Source organism: Grammomys surdaster, unplaced genomic scaffold (genome assembly GCF_004785775.1).
Source record: "Grammomys surdaster isolate TR1022 unplaced genomic scaffold, NIH_TR_1.0 185, whole genome shotgun sequence".
Lineage (NCBI taxonomy): Eukaryota > Metazoa > Chordata > Mammalia > Rodentia > Muridae > Grammomys > Grammomys surdaster.
The window spans coordinates 8771181-8788152 of record NW_021604630.1 but is presented as its reverse complement, the minus strand read 5'-3'; the positions used below and the strand labels follow the sequence as shown (position 1 = coordinate 8788152).

The 16972-nt window shown below is 38.8% G+C and overlaps 1 protein-coding gene across 1 annotated transcript in view; it reads left to right on the top strand.

The window, feature by feature from the left end:
• Positions 1–16972, top strand: part of Nrg1 (neuregulin 1) — a 1037838-nt gene that overhangs the window by 270634 nt on the left and 750232 nt on the right. The gene's annotated exons all lie outside the window — the stretch shown is intronic.

The following is a 16972-nucleotide window of genomic DNA, read 5'->3' as shown; positions in this document are numbered from 1 at the left end:
CCCCTCCCTCCGTCCCTCCCTCCCTTCCTTCCTTCCTTTCTTCCTTCCTCCTTTCCATTCCTTTCCTTTTCTGTACCTTATCTTTCCTTTTCTTCTCTGCTTGTTTCCTTCCCTTTACTTTTAAAAGCGTGTTGGTACTAACCCCAGGTATGGGAAGAAGTCAGGGAGAGTTATTGCCCACAACGTGAGGGGAGGCAGAATGTCTGCATTTACTCTTCTTGCTTTTACCTGACTTTGAATCCTGTCCTTTTGGCTGGCACATCTGGCTTTCTGCCATCAGAAGGCAAACACTCTCTCTGTTGGCTTTCAGATGTCGTTTCCCCTTTGGCTTTGTTGAGGGTACAATGTTGTCTTTGCATCTGAAATTGGAAACTTTCATTTTCATGCTGGAGTCTGGGTCTAATTCACTGGAAGTCCTTCCCTTATCTGTGGGAAGATGAAGATCTTCCTTTAATCTGTTCATTTATATTGAGGTGAAAAACTCTTTTAACACTTTTTCCTTTTAATTCAGCACCTCCAATTCTGCTCCTAGTTCTGCTATGCTGTCATTAATGGACAGTCCTTAAAGAGTCCTTAATTAAATCCTTCTATGACTTTGAACCAGGGGCAGTAGTCTTCAGTGTCCTCCTTCCCTTGAAGGACCTGACCTTTTATCCCTTCTTTGCCATTCTGTTAGGTTTTTGTTTGTTTGAACTCTTAGCCCTGCCCAGTGAAGAGATTCTTTGGCATAAAAAAAGTAGCTCCGATGTCTTTGTTTTCCCAGCAGTTAGAATTCCCTCTCATACACTTACTAGTTCTAACTCCCCTGAAAGACATGAACGTTCTATCACATTAGCAGGGGTATAGTGAAATGTGTACACATCTTCAAGTTCCCAGTGATTTTTGTCAAATGTACTTAATTCTTGCACTTCTTGGAACACATTTTTGCCTATTTTCCATAGGAAAAAAGACCCTGAAGTTTATTCCCACCCCCTGCCCCTGGGCTGCCCATCCAAGATTCACCTGTCTACAAATACTGCACTTGCTCACTGGTATGTAGACTCTATGTAAGTACCTGAAGTAGAAGGCATTCTTTTGTGAGTGCACTTTTTAACTTGCATTAGCATTTCATGATATATGTATGCTGCCCATTTGCCTGTCTGTGTGAAAGAGAAAGGCACAGGGCTATCTGTATTCCCCAGGAGATCTTACAAACTTAAATCCAAGATTTTGTATGTGAAAGGTGAATATGTCACAGCTCTGCTCCTGACCCAGCCTCATCTCTTGTCCTTCACTTTTAAGCAGTCTTAGACCAGCAGGCAATATTCTTGCACCTATAACTTAACCAATAACTTGCACCTCATCCATAGGTCTCACTCTCTTAATGAATATCTGCTCCAAAGGGTCTCCTATATTCCCTTGGAGAGCTTATTAAAAGCAGAGATTCTTGAGCCCACATCCATTTTGTCTTCTTGTGGGACTCCCAGCCATGGTACTGTGTGTGTGTGTGTGTGCGTTTGTTGCGGTGGTTGGAGTCTGACTCTTTTATCTGCTTGTGAGAACTTTTGCCTCCTACTAGGTTACCTTGTCCAGCTTTTATAGGAGATATGTCCATAGTCTTATTGTTACTTTTTATGCCATATTTGATTAATATTCCAGGGAGGATATATATGTGTATGAATAAATATATATCACATATATATCACACACACATGTATATATATACACAATATACATGTATACATATACACACACACATACAAACACACACACACACACGCAACAACAATAGTAACAAAACAAAACCCTGTTATTTGATAGGCACTGCAAGACCTATCAAACACACACACATATATATTTACACATATATAAATATCTATTTATATATATTTATATATAGTGTCTAACATATTCTTTATAATATCCTTTGCATATATTATTTATATATAATATATATCACTTATATATATTATATACTTATTTACGCCTTTATATGGGAGTATAAATAAATATACATGCACATATACATATTTATGAGAATATATATGCATAAGAATACACATACATATATATAAAGAGAGAAAGACAGTGAAAGAGGGTCTGAGAGCAACTCCTATGTCATTTTTACCTAATCCTCATTGTAGAGATACATAGTCTGAAGCTCCAATGTCTTCCTTCATAAATACTTTATGGATGAATTCAACATATTCTTACTTGAGACTTGACCTGATCCTCTGCCTCTAAAATTAGCTCTAACTTATCCAGTGGCCTGTCAAGGTAATGGAACAGCAGCATCTAACTCTGAATAAAATGAAGGTGAGCTTAGCATTAGCAGGACTGGAGATGGCTCCTGCTTTCCACTTGTCTTTATGTACTTTGCATTCATCTTCAATTCCTAACTTACTTTTCTTGTTCCACCTCTTTCTATGGAGCCTGCACCACATCCTCTAGAATACTGAAGGCATAACTCCTATGTCTTCACATGCACAGCATTTCCAGAATTTACTTCCGTAAGTTGGAATAATCAATGGTTTATTTTTGCTTTTACACAAATAGAAAGGATGAAGAAAAGAGATACTTGAAAAATATTTATAATATTTTTTCCATTTTTAACAAATATCTTTATGGGTAGCTGAGGAAAAATAGAAATTATTTTCAAAAAAGTATTATTTTTTGCTCAATCTATAACTTTTTATAGATTGAGAAAAAGGATGGGCAGGAACTGTTATGGGAGGAGAATCAGGAAATTGAATGGAGGTGTGTAGCAGTGGAGGATAGAAAACTGGGGGTAGCCACTAGAAAGTCTCAGATGCCAGGGAAGCAAGAGGTGCCCTAGACCCAACAGGGATGGCATGAGCCAACATACCCAACAAAGGGGAGATAGAACCTGTAGAGACTGTATGGAGATGTTAGGCACGGCCGTGATTGATGGATGGTGCTACACACTCATCTAAAAAATTTCAACCCAGAATTGTTCCTGTCTAAAGGAAATACAGGGACAAAGAGTGGAGCAGAGACTGAAGGAAAGGCCATCTAGACACCACCCCATCTAGAGATCCATCCCCTCTGCAGACACCAAAAATTATTCTTAACTGAAAATTTACTTTTCAACCTTTTGTTTAGGCAATGCATATCCTATTACTTAATTTTTTTCTCCAAAAATCATTCTTTTCTTTTGTTTCAATTCTTTGGGGAATGTTGAATTTTTATTTCAGCACAATTTAGAAATCATTGCAATGATTGGAAAGATCATCAGTTCTTTTTCAGTCCTGTTCTCGAAACTGTTACCTTTTTAGGAATAACAATAGATACTCGCTCTTAAGGAAGGAACAGGCTTGGATCTGTTTTTAACCATTCGGTTTCCTAATAGTTTACTAGTGGGAATTTCATATTCTGTGCTACCCAGTGGAAACATGAAATAGTTTAGCATTCATAAAATGAGAGGTATATTTAGTTCTTTCTTGTGGACACGGGGTATTTTCATACTCTGGAATGAATTTACTGGTACTAGGACTTCAGGGCTTTTATTGGTACCACCCAGTTCACACTGAGGCAAGTCAGAATTTTGGATTGTGGGTTCTGCTTAGCAACAGGGCAGCCACGGCTACAATATGAACAGCACTAACTAGCCAGACCCTTCATATTGGGATTTGTTTGTTTACCAGCTTAGAGGATCAGACTCTTACTTACTCTTTTTTTTTTCTTGTCATGCAAGTCATCCTACACCTAACTATATCAAGATTTCCATGTTTATATTTGAGTTGATGACAAGAATGTTAACAAAGTTTATCATAATTAACTATTTTTTTTTTGTTTTTATGTTTGGCTGTTGTTGGTTTTACTGAGATAAAATTTTTCTGTGTAGTCCTAGCTGTCCTAGAACTCATTCTGTAGACCAGGCTGGCCTCAAACTAAGAAATATGCCTGCCTCTGCCTCCTGAGTACTGGGATTAGAGGTGTATATTACCATGCCTGACATAACTAACCAATTTTATACAGTGCTCAACAGAACTTTACCTAATACTTTGGAAACAAATGCAGTTGCTTTTCAAGTATTACCAAAGAACAAGTGATACAAAAGAAAATAATATGAAGGCAATGAATTATGAATTAGAGACCATACTCTTTTTGCTGACTGGCCTGTGACTCTTCCTAAATCTTGGTCCTAACACCCCAGTGAGTTTAGGAAAACAAGTTCAGACTAAGTGTCCCATGTATGTTTTTGCAAATGCATGTTCTCTACCGGAGCTTAGCTTTTTTTTCAGATGTATTGAATTTAGAGTAAATTGAATACCAAGTAAGTAACCTGTAAATCAAGATATAATGAGAAGCCAATGAGAATATATGTCAAGAAAGAATTAAAAAGAATTAGATTGGAAATAAGGCATATTTCAAAGTCATTACTATTGTCATTGCATCCTGCCATTCATCCAGCCAGTCATGAATTCTTCTCATGATATAATATGGGATAGATACTCCCTACAAAACAAGACAAAATAAAGATGGAAACACTCACAAGATATAATGAATTTCACTATAAGGCCACTCAAAAAAGCTCAAAAAAGGCATTTTACTGTAAATGAAGGGATTCTTATTTTCACTACCATTCCTTCATATAGCATTCAAAAATGGCATTAAACTAAAAAAACCCAGCTGTACATTTATATATATATATACATATATATACACACACACACACACACACACACACACACACACACACACACACAACATATCCAAGAATCTACAGATCTCATGACAAGGCTATCATAAACTTCACAGCATGGCTTTTTATTAACCAAGATGAAATAAATCACATGGTTCATATAGTGCATTAGAGCATGCTCAGGTTTTTATTAAGAAGAAACAAATGCCATTGTCTTTTGTGGACCACATCCTGAACATATCCCATCCTGGCTGGATCATGGCAGATAGGAGTTCCCACTCTACCCCCACTTACCCCTCACAAGTAAGCTCACCTCCCCAAGCCCTGTATTTTCAATCAGAGAAAGTGTCCCAGCCTCTTATCTTCTGATGCTGCTTCTTGCTAAACAGATTGAAGATAACAGCAAATAGCAGGAAGTGCCCTTCCTGCAAGCAGAGGTCAGAAGCATCACTGCTAAGGCCCTTGACAGTGGTTTTGGACAACTGAAATCATAATCATATTGAGATTTAAAATCTCAATTTAACTAACAGCACCCCTCCTCCCATTTCTTAACATTTTAAGGTTTTAGAAAATTTCTTGTTGAGGAGAGTTATTATTTGCTTTATGTAAAAATCTAGCAATTAGTGAATAAAGATTTAACTCTTATTTTTAACTATTGTTACTGCAAAAGAGCATTTCTAACTGCAAAAGAGAACCTTTGGATTTCAGTGGGTTTTAGTTAAATATGTATTCTAGGAATGGAGACTTGTGGAAAGTGATTGCTGGCACAGCCATGCCAACCTGACAAGCATGTCACACGGGGTTCCTAGGATTTCACCTGGAAGTCTGCCTTTATCCTGCTGATGTGAAACATTCCTCCTCCAAGCATTTCTGAGATGCCTGCTTTGTTTTAGGATCATGCCCATCTGTGTTGGCCTCTCAAGTGAAAGGAAATGGAGAAGCTAGCGGAGCAAAAGACAACATGGCAGAAGCCTTTGGTCCAAGTCCCCAAAGGAGAAGTAGAAGAAAGGCATTGACTTGTTCACTACACTCTGCCCTTTATACAAGCACAGAGAAATGCATCAAAGGGCACAAAGCCATTTGAACAGGTGCTTTAGAAAAGCATGTTAAATAGTCTCGCTGCCTCTTTAGAGTGTGGAGAGCCCTATAACTGAGTGAGATGAATGATCTAAAATGACGGAACTGGCAGAAAAGACCTGTCTAGTAAGAACGCCGTGGTCCTGGGGTGACTGTATCTTTTCAAGAGACTAAGCGAGTTCTCTAAATTAAATCTGTATATGACTGAATCGAGCTCCATATAGACACTTCTTTCTTCTTCCCACTACTGATTCCTAGACGTTGTCATAATTCATTTATCAGAAGTTTGTTCCTTCCCGGTTGCATCCCTAAGCCATTTCTGTGTCACCCACAGTGTCTCTCAAAGTCATAATCAATTCTTTCTTCTTACACACTCCATCAAACAGAATTTCCTTCCAACTACATTCAGGCTTTTTATATGACACAATTATAATTAGGGAGCATATGAACAATTATTTATAGACATCTACATTGTATTATTCAAAGATGTACTAGCTAAAAGGTGTGATTTATTATTTTTTTATTTTTCAGAAATGAAAGATGTAAGGGACTTGTCTATCCACCCCCCCCATTACCACCATGTTAAGAATTAAAGGAATCAAACTAAAGTAACATTGAGAAATATGTAGGCGATTAATAACACATCTGCTGCTGAAGTACTAGAGAGAGTGTGTACAGGAAAGGATACAGTCTTCTCTCTCTCTCTAGAGATCCATTCTGTGGAGGTAGGGCTTAAAAGAAAGGAAAACAAACAAATGGAGAATGTTTTCCCAAAGTGAGAGTTGATAGATTACAGAGTGATCAGTGATGGTTCGTGCATGTGCTGCTAGGCAACCACTCAATATGGAAAAATATTTGGTAAACACTTCACTTGTCTCAATGTTTCAAAAGTTAAATATTGTTGGAGAAAAATGCTAAAGATGAAACATGACCCTGAAAAAGGTAACTATAGTCATTTGACAATTCGAAAAAGTGAAAGCAATTAAAATGTATTCCTTCCCTAGGTTAGCCTGCAAGCATTATGATTCTTGGGACAGAATCTAGAAATATGTTTCTTTGTATATTTTCATGGGGATATTTTTATACTCTATTTACTTTATGTTGCTGTAGATTACATATTCTGAAGATGGTCACATCAATACATCCCATCTCATTTGACTTTCTTATAAATTGCGTTGAAACCCATCCATGGAGTGCTGGGATTGTGGTTTGCTTTCACAGCATGTGGGCCAAACTTAGAGTCAACTGAGTAGAAATTAGCCTATAGTCTAGGATGTAAAAGACAGCTGAATTTTCAATTTACTGTTTGGGTTTAGTACCTAGCCACAATGGTGTGAAAAAGATATAGACTATTCCATATAGAAAGTTCACATGGAGGGTCTCCAAAATATCTATTGAACACCTAAGTGTCAGTACCATTAGTAAATGTATGAGTAAAAGAAGTTTCAAATAAAGCCATGAGCAAAGAGCCTTCCTCCCGAGGCTCCAGACATCAGGAGAAAACAGTGCCTACAAGTCTCAGTTTTCAACCCACAAGGTCTACTTGCATTGCAACACTAAAATATTGAGCAATTTGTTGCATAGCCAAGTACCTAGAAATATATTAACCAAGTTGTTATACCCACACATATGCTAACTCTTGATATATAAGAATTTATCTGTAATTTACAAATAATCCCACCTTTAAAGCAATGAAAACTCCCGCTCAAAAGAGCAGACTAGTAAACCTACCAAATTTTGTGATTTAAAAAGATTTTTTCCCACGTGCCCAACGTGTATCGTTTTCTTGATTTTGTAAAGTGTTCAATAAAGTAGACAGCATTAAAGTCCACACAAATGTCCCTTGTCCCTTGAGCTTTGTCTGTACCTGACCTGAGTTCTGAATGACTGTTCCAGGCATCTGTTCAAGTCTGGCTTCTGCCAGAGTCAGAATTGTCTTCCAAGAGATACAGCAGCTAAGAGTTAAAGAGTGACCATGACAGAAGGTAGTCAAGTGGTGTAGATGTGGGGATGATTGCTGGTTATGGGCTTCATGGAAGTGAGGAAGGCTTGTCTTTAAATGTAGTATTAGAACAGTAAAGTCTTAGAGAGTGAGAGGTTGTATGACCCTCTTTATGTCTCTTGTTTTTGAATTTCTGACATTTTCATTGAATCTGGATGAAACTTCTTTTTCATAAATTTCTAGTTTCCCTGCCTTCTCAGTCTTGAATATATAAATGACTAAGTCTGTCTTAAGAATGTCTGTGAAAACCCTTGGCATCATGAAAGCCAGCAGGCTTCCTGGTCCTTTAGAGCTTATGTTCTATCTTCTTTTCCATTGTATTTAATAATAGAGTAACTGAGACTGGGTAACAAAATGAGCAAAAATGTATTCATGTACATTTTTAAAATTAACTTATTTTATTTATTTTCATTCCAAATGTTGCCCCCTTTCTAGTTTCCTCTCTCAGAGTTCTTCACCCCATCACCCCTCCCCTTTGCCTTTGAGGGGGTGCTCCCCCACACACACACTCCACCCCCTCATGCACCTACCCACCCCCACTTAAACCCCTTCCTGGGGCATCAATTCTCTATAGGATTAGGTATATCCTTTCCCACTGAAGCCAGACAGGATAGTCTTCTGCTACATATGTGCCTGGGGCACAGAGCAGCCCATGTATGCTCTTTGTTTGGTGGCTTAGACACTGGGAGCTCTGAGGAGTCCAAGTTAGTTGATATTGTTATTCTTTCTATGGGGTTGTCATCCCCTTCAGCTCCTTCAGTCCTTTCCCTAACTCTTTCCATAGAGGTTTCTGACCTCAGTCCTGTAAGTATCTTTATCTGTCTCAGTCAGCTGCTGGTATAGCCTCACAGGGAACAGCCATGCTAGCTAGGATCCTGTCTACAAGCACAACATGGCATCAGTAATAGTGTCTGGTGCCTGCACATGGGATGGATCACAAATTGGACCAGTCACTAGATGGCCTTCCTTCTGTCTCTGCTCCATTTTTGTCCCTGCATTTCCCTTAGACCAAAACAATTTTGTGTCAAAATCTTTGAAGATGGTTTGGTAGCCCCATCTCTCTACTGGGGGTCCTGTCTATCTACTGGAAGTGTTCTCTCCAGGTTCCATCTCTCCACTGTTGGGCATTTTGGTTAAGGTCATCCCCATTGAGTCCTGGGAGCCTCTAACATCCCTGGTCTCTGGAACTTTCACCCATGATACAACTTACAGACCACAGAAAGTTTAACAAGAAGGTAGGCCCAAGTGAGAATGCTTCTATCCCACTTAGAATGGGGGAAGAAAATAATCACGGGAGGCAGAGGGAAAGAGGGAGCTGGCTGGGATAGGGGAAAGGAATCAGGATCAGGTATGGAGGTAGACAGAAGAGAAGCCCAGAGGACCAGGAGAGTAAATAGAAATATGCAGCTGCAGGGGGAGTGTGGGGCAGGGGAACCTCTAGAGCATTTTTATTGGTTAAGAAATGTAATGTTAAAATGATGGATTCTGATGTAAACCTTTTGTTGAGTAATCATATGGCAGGGGGCATCACATGGTAGGAAGGCAAGGGGGAGGGGCAGTGTTGGAAAGAGGAAGGGAGAGGAAAGAGAAATGCAAAATATTCCTATGAGAGGGCAAACAGCCTTACAAGATTACAGTATTAGTCTGTGAATGCATAACCATAATAACCTCAATATCTTAAGTCCCACCTTCCAGTCCCAACATGATTATGGTTAAATTTCATCATGAACTTGGGCAAGGACAAACATTCAACTAGAATGTCTATGAAATATATAGTTGTTCATTTCTCTTCTTTCTCAGGGCATACTTGTGTTCTTTAATATTATCCTCTCTCCTTAAAACAGAGATGCATGTGAAAGAATTCATTTATATTTCTCAAGACTTATCCTTTCTCACCAGAAAAAACAAGATTAAAATGAGTTAATAGCAAATCAATCTCGAAGTATTTGATTCATTCTAACTTTTATAAACACACATCTTTTGAAAATGTAAAAAAATAGGGTTAGTTATTATTTGATTTTTTTTCTATATATGTGATGGATGTGGAAATTCTATCTCTACAGAAGGAATCCCTGGCTAGGGAGAAGTGTGCATCATTTCTTTTACACTCACTCTCTAGATAATGTATTCATCTCTTATTCCTTGTTAACAAATTGACAGTCTCAGCATGCTGTGCCATGAACTTAGGTGGAGCAAGCCAGGTTGATTGTTGAGCTAGGACCTCATTTGTCTTATGTAAATGAGTAAGGACTCTCTTTTACATTTTGTAGGTTATGAACAAGCGTTGTGTTACCATATGATGTTTGACATTAATTAATTAATAAGTATTTTGTACACAAAAAAAATGTTAGCCACCTAGTAAGTATGTAGAATTTCTTTTCCTTGATCAAGCAAACACACATCTTTACTCAGCAACAATATATTGCCATTATTTGTATAAACGTTTCAAAGTTTGCTGAGAACATAGAATTCAGCTATTGTTCTACATGTTTTAAATGGATTAAATAATGGATATCATAGACAAATTATTGTCCCCTAAAATGTTATCTAGCAATTTCGTCTTTTAAAACTTGACTCTGGAATTGACTTTTTTTTTTAACAAAGTAGAAAGAAAAGGAAGTATATCACTTTGGTTTTATAAAATTGTTTTTGCAATACCATTCTTTTTTCTAGTTTGTTTCTAAACTGCTTCAGAGACTAAAGTTGCCTAAAGTTTCAGGATTTCATTTTGAAGCACTCAATGTAGAAGCAGACCACAAATTAGTTGGGGTGATTGCCAGCATTTCCATGGAGTCATAGGACAATGAACTTCTCAACCCTGTCAGTTGGCCATGTCTCTACCCTTTGTACATGACAGATAATATTGATAGGAAATTCTCTGTGAAGACATTATCAAATCCAGTCAATGGGCTCAAGTGGCCCTGGGTTCTGTTAACAGATGAATCCTTCCATATCATAAGTCTATCTTTTGAGAAATTCCACACCTGACTTTGGTTTCCTCATTGTGCTTCACTCTATAACACCAATTTCTCTTGTCTTTATTGGTACTCTTGATATCTCTCAGTCAGTTATTTATATCATGTGTTTAGGCATGGGTTATGACTTTTAGTTCAGATAGAAATCACTTTAAATATCACCTCTACCTCTTATTTCCTAGCTACATGACTTAGAACTGCTTAATACTCTGATCATATTTTTTTCAGTTTTTCTTACATCTACATAAGTAATTCTTATGTAGGAATTAAAGAGCCAACCTAGATGACAAGCTTGGCACAATACCCTCTATTTAGTGAGCAAAAGGAGTAACTGGCATTACTTGTAATTATAATTATTTTCATGTTCTTTATCATCATCAACAGCCAGAATATTTCTGCATCGTACCTGCCTCTGAGTCCAAGTCAGTAAGGGATCTGAATAATATCCTACCTATGCCTTGTCATCTCCTTTTACCCCTTAATTGATAGACCATTCACCACTTTATCACTAAGTACCACAGTACTTGCCATCTTTAAGTAGGAGGCAGCTATTATCTCTCTGTTTCTATGGCTCAGGCAGTCAAAAACAGTTTCATCAGGTGTATTAAGTTTTCTCAAAAGGTTATAGCCAATCTCTTAGCTAGGGCTACTGTCCTTAAAGACTTGATTAACATATGACTGTCCATTTATAAACTCAATTACATGATCACTGACATGAAAAATAGTATGTATGTGTGTGTGTGACAGAGAGGAGAGAGAGAGAGAGAGAGAGAGAGAGAGAGAGAGAGAGAGAGAGAGAGAGAGAATCTACTTGTACAATATAGTCTCAGAGGTGACAAGCCTTGATAGAATGTAGAGGAGTTCAGCATAGCTTAAGGTATACCTTAGAAGCTGGAGATGTTCAGATTATTAGGGATCACATTGGAAGGGGACACTGTAGTAGTTAGTTTTCTGTTTCTGTGATAAAATATATTGCCAAAGCAACCTAAAAGATGGAGAGCTAATACTGGCCCACAGGGCAAGTCCAGTTGATCATGGTGAAGAAGTCAAGGCATCAGTAACTGAATCAGGTATTTACTTTTTAATCTGTCACCAAAATGAAGAATTAAATGAGTATTCCTTCTTACCCTACTTTTCCCTTTAATGTAGTCCAGGATGACAGCTGAGGGAATGGTGTGTGAGTCTGCCCATCTCGGTTAACCTATCAACAAAATTCCCTACATCCATGTATAGAGATCCATATCTGAGGTCACACTAGACCTCATCTTGTTGACAATTGACATTAAACATCTCAACTCTAGCCTTTCTGGACTTCATACCTGAATGTATCACTTTAAATAATCTTTGGTCACTGCATTGGAGGAAATAGAAAATATGTAGGAGCCAGTAGTGGTTGATGACATCTTCCAGACACAACAGGAGAGCTTCACACATGAATAAGGGGCAGGTATGATAGCATGCACAAACTGTGCAGCATCAAGCAAGACAAAATCCTATCACAAAGAGGGGGAGATGGCCATGATGTGACAGCTATATCTGAGAAGCTTTTGGCAGTTGATGGCAGCTGAGAGAGGGACAGTCAGTTTTCTTTAAGAGTATAACTCTGGATGAGATGACCATGTTCCAGAAGAAGGCCATGCATCCAAGAATATATTGGTAGCACAAACTGGACTCCATGGATGAAAGTAAAAGAAGATCTAAAATTGGGGATCTAGGTATGGGGAGGCAGATGTGGAAAGAGTTTGGGGAGCCATATGAATAAGATCAAAACATTTTGGATGAAATTCTCAAAGAACTAATTAATTCTTAAAAGTCTCATGTTTCCATCTCTCCCCCCCCCCAAAGAATCATGGTCAGAGCATAACACAAGATATAATCCAAATGAATAAGCTCTTAAGGCTTCTAATAGTTTACAGGCCACAAATCTATATCTCATTGTACTCAAGGCAACTTCTTAACTGTGAACCCCAGTACAATAAGCACAGCTTACCTATCTCCAGCATTTAATTGTGCAGAGGAAACAGTTCCATTTGCAGGAAGGAATGATCGATCCAATGTAAAACTAATGTCTAACAAGAACATAACTACTGTTCCTGCTGGAGCTCTGTATTCAGCATCTGGAGCTCGTGATAAAACTGACTGGGCACAAAACATCTCAGGAAGCCCCACCCATCCAGCTCTGCTGGCAGTAGCACATGAAGCCTCACTTTTAGGCCATCCTCATCCCATATCTGCAGCCTTTTTACATGTAAGATCCAATGAAACAGGATGTGCCATAGCTTTTCTAGTGACTTCTTAAAGCCACCATTTAGAGATTCAACTCAAATTGCCTGGCATAAACTAATCCCTGAAGTCATGAATGAAGTCTCAGTGGCCACTTCTGTGCTGGATAGTTTTAGGTCAGTTTGACATAAATTAGAGTCATCTGGGAAAGGAGATTATCAGTTTAAAAAAAAATACCTCCACAAGATCAGCTGGCTGGTGGGTAAGTCTGTAGTGAATTTCTTTAATGATTAACATGGGAGAGTCCAACCCTTTGTGAGTGGTGCCACCCCTTGGATGGTGGTTCTGGGTGCTATAAGAAAGCAGACTGAGCAATAAGGAGCCAACCGGTCAGCTCTGTTTCTTATGACATTTATATTTGTACTTGCTTCCAGGTCCATGCTGGAAGTTATGCTATTTGCTTTGGATGCACACAGCTTCCTTGGACCACAGATATAGCATCTTCTATAGAATTCAATTTTAGCTGACCTAGACAAAACATTTCTCCAGATAATTGTATTTGAGCTAAACCTTTAGTTTGGATTATCTTTTCTTAAATAAATTTGACCCTTCACAGGATGGAGCTTTCAATGGGTAGACTCTTTCCCTCAGAGGGTCTTTCTCATCCTCATAGAAGAAGAGTTCAGAAAGTTCCCCTTTAATGATGTTGACTTCTTTAGCAATCATCGCTCCTTCCTCAGTACCAGCTTGAATTCCATCTTACCTTGAAATGACTTCAGACAGAAAATATTAACCCATTACCTTTAAATTTGACCTAACTTAAACTATAGGGTACATGTAAGAAACCACAATATTGCCTCTAATCCAGTTCCTGATAGAGTTTTTGTTATCCACTGAAATCCCATGAGTTGAACTGGCACTCTCTGCCTTCCTTTTAGTATTCTTATTTTGCAAGTTCTTTCCATGACACATTAACCTCTTCTTCCAGTATTCCAGGGCCTTTATAGTCAAAGCTCTTCTGCATTCTAGTCACAAAAGGACCCAAAGGCCCGGGAACCAAATAGGTCTATCAGAGCAATAGCCCCACTGCCGTTACCAATTCCTTGTATTGATTACATAGGGCTATCTTTGAGAACCATTGGGTCTTTCTCTATTTTTGATGAATTTGGATTGAGGGGAAAACTGGGAAAACTTTGGGGTTCTTTTCTTGTGAGTTCAAAGAATGAAATTCATGAGCCACAGTTGATGACTTTTAGAGAATTTATTATAAAATCATAGGTGAGATAAACAGGGAGAGGAAGAGAGAGAGAGAGAGAGAGAGAGAGAGAGAGAGAGAGAGAGAGAGAGAGAGAGAGAGGTGGGATTAGAGCTTCTATATAGCAGGAAATGTCTCAGGAAATTGGGGCCATTGAGATGCTAGTTTGAGCTTTCAACAGGTCTTATGGCAGAAACTTGGGTGAGGTCTTGGGAGGGGGATGAGTTATAATCCAGCTGTTCTAATTGAACTTTGAGGTGTCCAGGTGCCTCATCTCAGTTTAGTTACATAGCCACATGTAGCTCTAGACAGAAATTCAGGAAGACAATAAGAAAGCAGGAACCAGATCACTCTTTAGGAATTCCTGTCCTCCAGCAAGGACATTCTCAGAGCTGGGGTTTCTTAGCCCACCAGAGCAGTTTCTGTCTCCTGAGAGCATGAGATCTCTGCTGTGGTTAAATATGGTGACAAAACAACTTAAAGAAGGAAGATTTTATTGTCTCTAACAGTTCAAGGGACAGGTCCTTGTGGTGGGGAAATCAAGGCAGCAAGAGATTGAAATTGCTCATCACATTGTACCTCAGTGACATCCAAGGGCGTGATAAATGTCTGTGGTCATCTCACACTATTCTTTGTAGACTCTCTTCTTACCTAATCAAGATAGTTGTGGAAAGACAATTCCTATAACTCTATCTCCCAGAAGACTATCTAGACCTCATCAAGTTGACCGTTGAGATTATCCACCACATCCACCATCACGATGTGCCTACCGTTAGTTTTCCCAGTCCTCTCCTCAGCATCACTCTGCCTATAATAGGACAAAACCACAGTCTGTATTTAAAGTGCCCCAGGACTGAATCGAGGAATAGAACTTCAGGAATAGCATGCTTCCTGTATAAGTGAGGCCCTGGGTTCAATCCCTATCACTGAAAAACAAAGTATGTTTTCTTCTGGACATGAGAAAACAGATGTACCCATGAATCACAGCAGCTGTGGTTGCCTGCAGAAGACCTACACAAGACGAAGCTGGTTAACATGCTGCTATGGGGGAGAACATGGAGTCCACGAGTCAAGACATATAATTAAGGAGCTGTGGGCAGCCGATGCTTTTAGGGGAGATAGAATGATGTTTCTTAACATTGTGGTTCCAGGTATCTTGACCACACTCCAGTGGATGGGCCCAGGTGGGAATGGGAAAGGCAAATAGGTCTCAACAGGTTATTAGGAAAAAGAACGAGGAACAGCATTCAAGGAGGGGTGAATAGGGAGGCCAGGAGAATGTGAGAGAAGCCGAGAGTGGTATGATCAAAACTCATGTGTTAAATTCTCAAGTAATTAATAAAATATTCATAAAGGCACATATTTATATTTCCAAGTATATTCTTTATCTTATCCACACACTATCTCTTTATAGCTCAATTTTTGTGCTAAGAACTACTTTTGGAGAAAAAAAGTTATCTTACCTTCTTACTTGAGAGGAAACTCCCTGGTGTACAAACATAAAATAACCATTCAGTATCTCTTTCTAGCCTATGGCATGCAATGGCTTTAACTCCACTGCTCCCTTAAAAGGATCTATTCTCTGTGGAGGGCTTCCTTTCTAAAAGCTACTCTGTAGCTTTTGCCACAAAAATAAAAACTTGTCTCTGTGAAGTTTGTTGGTTCAAATGGACACACACACACACACACACACACACAATGCTCAGTGTCAGAAGGGGACAAAAAAGAAATAATGAAAATTACCTACAGTCTTAGTCTGTAAAAAATGAAATAAATCTACAGGAAAAAAAAAAACCAACCAGGAAAAATAAGCTGTTCTTTACAAGAGAAATTGGCAGCCACTGGATAAAATCCAGAGCAAAGACTTGATGGCCCCGAGGGTGACACAAAACAGAGGCCTCAGTGTGCTTTTGTATAAAATATTTTTGGTGTTTTGGAGCTAACTGCAAGGGAAAACAGGTATAAAACGGAACACTGCGGAGAGTGAGTTCTTGCAATGTTCTCTCAGGAGCCCCATGAGCTGAGATGCTCTCCAGCTAACTGACAAGGAGAGACTGCAAATGCTAATGGGAGATGCCACAGGAAGATGAGCCTAACTGTTTTTTAAACGTCTTTTTATTTATTGGATATTTTCATTATTTACATTTCAAATGCTATCCCCTTTCCCGGTCCCTCCCCTCGAAACCCACTATCCCATCCCCCCTCCGCCTGCTTCTATGAGGGTATTCCCCCACCCATCCACCCACTCACCCACTCTGCCTCCCTGCCTTGACATTCCCCTACACTGGGGCATCTAGTCTTCACAAAACATTTTTATCTCTGACATTTCCTCAAGGAAAAAACTGGGAATTGATAACAGTAAACTGGAAAGCCAAAGAAAGCCTTTAGGCAAAGCAGATTGTACTTCTTTACTACATAAGCAAATGTCAGGTTCCTTCTGCCTTAGAAGCATGTGTGTTCATTTGTAGGCCTTTGAAAATCCTAAGTAAAATCACACAGTTCTTGAGAATTTTAGAAAACCATATTTTGACGCGTAGTCCTATGAACTGTAATGTCAGGAATTTTACTTGGCAACTTAGAACCTTTATCACTTCCGGGGTCAAATAGAAATAAATACCTATGCATAGTAGGTCCTTTATAATTGTAACTATATTTAAGTTAATCTCTGATGTCTCTGTTTTCTGGAATTCTGGTTGTAAAGGGCACAAAGAAATTCTATAGTGAATTGTCATGTTTAGAAATGAAATAATCCTCACTTAGTGAGACTCCAAGTTTATCATCACCAGCATAATCGC